General features: G+C 41.1%; 1 pseudogene; it reads left to right on the forward strand.

The window, feature by feature from the left end:
- Positions 1-346: 346 nt before the first annotated feature.
- Positions 347-3,645, forward strand: part of LOC105998621 — a 4,626-nt pseudogene continuing 1,327 nt past the window's right edge.

A 3,645-nucleotide genomic window follows, 5' to 3' on the forward strand; every position in this document is an offset into this window, starting at 1 on the left:
CTCACAGACTCTCCTGCTGGACTGGCTTCAAACCGAGGTCCTCAGATCTCAGCCTCCTAGTAGCTAGGATTACAGGCATGAGCTACTGATTCCCAGCAGTGGTTTGATTCTTAATTTTCAAAAGCTTTCTCCCAAAATAACCTCATTCTCAAACCTTGCATCCTTAAATTTTTCTTTCACAAGGACAAATTTTTTATTAATTGTTCCTGCATTGTTTTGACCTTCCCAATATAGAAAGAAATGGCTTAAGTTCAAATAGAAAGAGCTCAAAAGCAAGGCACACACACAGGATTTCAACTTTTCTCAAGTAGGAAAGCGTGTTGAAGTGAGAAGAAAGCAAGATCCAATGGAGCACGACTGCAGAGGACTTACCAGGGATGCAAAGGGTCTCTACCTCTACTCATTTCTCTGCTTCACTGAATGGGGCAAAAAAGCAGCCAATACTTGCCCAAGTAAGAAAGACAAGGAAAAGTCACTGGAGTAAGAATTATTCTACAGCTTAAGGAAACCAATTTGTTTTACCTCTTTACCTAGGAGTAACTCATTGCAAGTGACAAAAATCTCTCCTGCATGACTCACCAAGGCTGCTACTGTCTGTTCAGACTGCACACTCCGAATCCAGGAGTTTCACATTAGACCAAGCCATGGGTCTTCCTCATATGGCAAATAATTAGACATGGTGAAAGACAGGAAAGATGATTTATAAAGCTAGCCACTGGAATTATAGCACTTAAGTCCATTTTCAGCCATCCTCAGGGTCATAGGTGTGACTAGAGGTTAAATATAGAGAACTAGGGGTAGGAAAAAAAAGACATACATGGTTAGTCATAGCAGTCCTAAGCCATAACTGTGGCCTGATTGAACAGTAGCTCAATCTTTGACTCTAGAAGCTCTCAGGTCATCTGTAACTTTTGGCTATTCTACTAAAGATGGTGAGAAGAAGGTGTTGTCCATCTGAGGGTCAGTTTCCTTTTTGTCCACCAAGATTCTTCATGGTGAATTCTATTTTTCCTGGAACCCAACATGATTGTCAATGACTAGCAGCACATGGCTCAGATCCAAAAGCACACAGGCAAAGGAGGGGGCCTGGGTGGCTTGGCTTTCTGTTCATTCATGGGCCCAGAAAATGGTCTTTCACATTGTCTCTTAACAAATGTTTCCACAGCTGGTGAGGTTCAACCCCAGTCTGAGGCTATTTTCTATCATGAGAAAATAGATGATTGGTTCCCTCAGTTTCCAAATCCTACCTGAATTACAGGTCTCTGAGTTCTGGGCATGAAAAAAAAATTTTTCAGGGTATCTTACAAATAGCAGAGTGTCACCAATAAAGAGTTTTAGCATGGATTTATTTTAGTAAAATGAAATTTACATATTTTTTTAATCAAGGAAAATTTTTTTTACTCCAATTGCAGGAAATGAGAGTTAAAGATTTAAAACAGCAGCTGTTATCTACTATAATTATTCTTTCTAAGCTGGGGAAACATATATGACCTATATGCATGATCATATATACATGATCATACATACATAACCATGTCCTCTAGCAACCATTAGACAATATTTGTAAGTGGCCAGGATGGCAACTGCTCCTATTCTAAATTAGAGAGGTATTTCTGGGCTTGCCTGATTAAAGATATCCAAGGATTCTCACTATCCAAGTTCCAATGGGTCAACTCCCAATATCTATGTGGAATACCAGGTATCTCTTGACAAGGCTAAAAGGTCGATTTTAATGGGTTAACAGGACCCAAGTTTTGGCTTTGACTAACTAGATCTTTTTCTAACTTGACCTGCACTAATAACCAGTCTTATAAAATTTAAATGATCAGGGGCTGGGAAGTTGGCTCAGTGGTAGAGCGCTTGCCTTGCATGCATGAGGCCCTGGGTTCGATTCCTCAGCATGACTATAAACAAAAAGAAAAAAAGCCAGAAGTGGTACTGTGGCTCAAGTGGTAGAGCACTAGCCTTGAGCTGAAGAGCTGAGGGACAGTGTCCAGGCCCAGAGTTCAGGTCCCACGCCCAGACCCCCCCCCAAAAAAAATGAACTTTACAACTTTGGCAAGGCGGGGAGAGGCAGGGAGTGTAGTTGTGGAGATGGAAGGGCAGGGCAGGGATGGTGGGGGAGAAACAAAGGAGGAGACAACAATGCTTGGTAAGAAATACTCATTACCTTGCTCATGTAATTGTAACCCCTCTGTACAGTATTTTCACAATATAAAAAAGTATTAAAAAAAAGAAAGTGTGTTTTCCAGATACCTTCATTAACTGTTCTTCTCAATGGATCTATGCTTATCTTTAGAGGAAATATCCATAATGACACTTGAGTAATGGTGCAAAACGTTTTTCTGCCCATTCCCTGGCTTATGCCGTAGCTTGTGATGAAGGAAAACGTTACTGTAATTAAATCTTCAGAGACCGTAACAGATTTGGACATGCTACCATAACCACTAATGAGTCCATATATACATTTGGTGGATTTTTCTAGTGTAACCTGATGATATCCTTGTATACAAGCCTCCAAATTGCAAAGCTTTCAGAGATGAAGAACTTTGTAGAAATGCTGCATGTATAAAAGATTTTGGGGATAATAATACTCACAGTGAATCTTGGGAATCTGGGAATAATATTCTTAGAGCCAAATGCTCTACAAAACAGCTGCTTCTGATGATAGATGTAATAGATAAGCAGAGAGTGCCAGCTGTGCTGCCAATACAAAAGGGAGCCAATGCTCTGATGACAAGAAACCCATTTCAGCAAGCAGTAACTGCAGTGTGCCTGTCAGAAGAGACCAAATGTCCTGTGAGCAGATTTGTAACAAACTCACAAGCTGTAAAAGCCATTTACTAAACTTGAATTGCCAGTGGGTTCAGTGAGGAGAGCAATGACAGGCTTGGCCAGCTCATCTTTGTTGCTATCATCTCAGTGGGAATCTTGCTTCATTAACACTTGCAAGGAGGTGGATAAACAACAGAAATATATACAATGGAAAGTATCACCTTGGGTTGGGCTGGGCTAGATCAATATATCCCACTGGGTATGGGAAGGGAAGATACATTCCCCCATAACAAATGCAATAGTAGAGTGGCTTCCTGGAGAACTAAATGATTCTGTTTTTTTAGAAAGGGCTGCTGAGGCAGGATTAAGAGCAAATCCTTCTACATCTAGGTCTGTGAAAGGCCTGTCATTAGTCCAAACCAAAATGTAAGGCCATGTCAAGATCCACAGTTTCTACAACATTATGTTCCAACTATACGAGCAGCTTGTACAACTAGTATATGTGGAACAGCAGTATACACTGATGTGTTGGCTCTAATATCTATGTAATCTGGGCAATGGCTGGAGTGGCAAAAACTGTCACCCACTCTCCTCAAAATTGTTCTAAATTAAGAACCTGTGGACATTGTTTAGAACAGTCCAAATGTGGCCTGTGCATTGATCCTGGTGATGCAGTTAGAAGACACTGCATTGAATGGTCTTGGTGAGGACTAATGAGGCTTGTTGAATGCACAATGAGAAAATTCTTTTTTTCTTTTTTGGAGTCTGCTCATGGGGCCTGAACTCTGGGCCTGGCGTTGTCCCTCAGCTCTTCAGCTCAAGGTTAGCGCTCTACCACTTGAGCCACAGCGCCACTTCTGGCTTTTTTTT

Source organism: Dipodomys ordii, unplaced genomic scaffold, assembly GCF_000151885.1.
Source record: "Dipodomys ordii isolate 6190 unplaced genomic scaffold, Dord_2.0 Scaffold167, whole genome shotgun sequence".
Classification (NCBI taxonomy): domain Eukaryota; kingdom Metazoa; phylum Chordata; class Mammalia; order Rodentia; family Heteromyidae; genus Dipodomys; species Dipodomys ordii.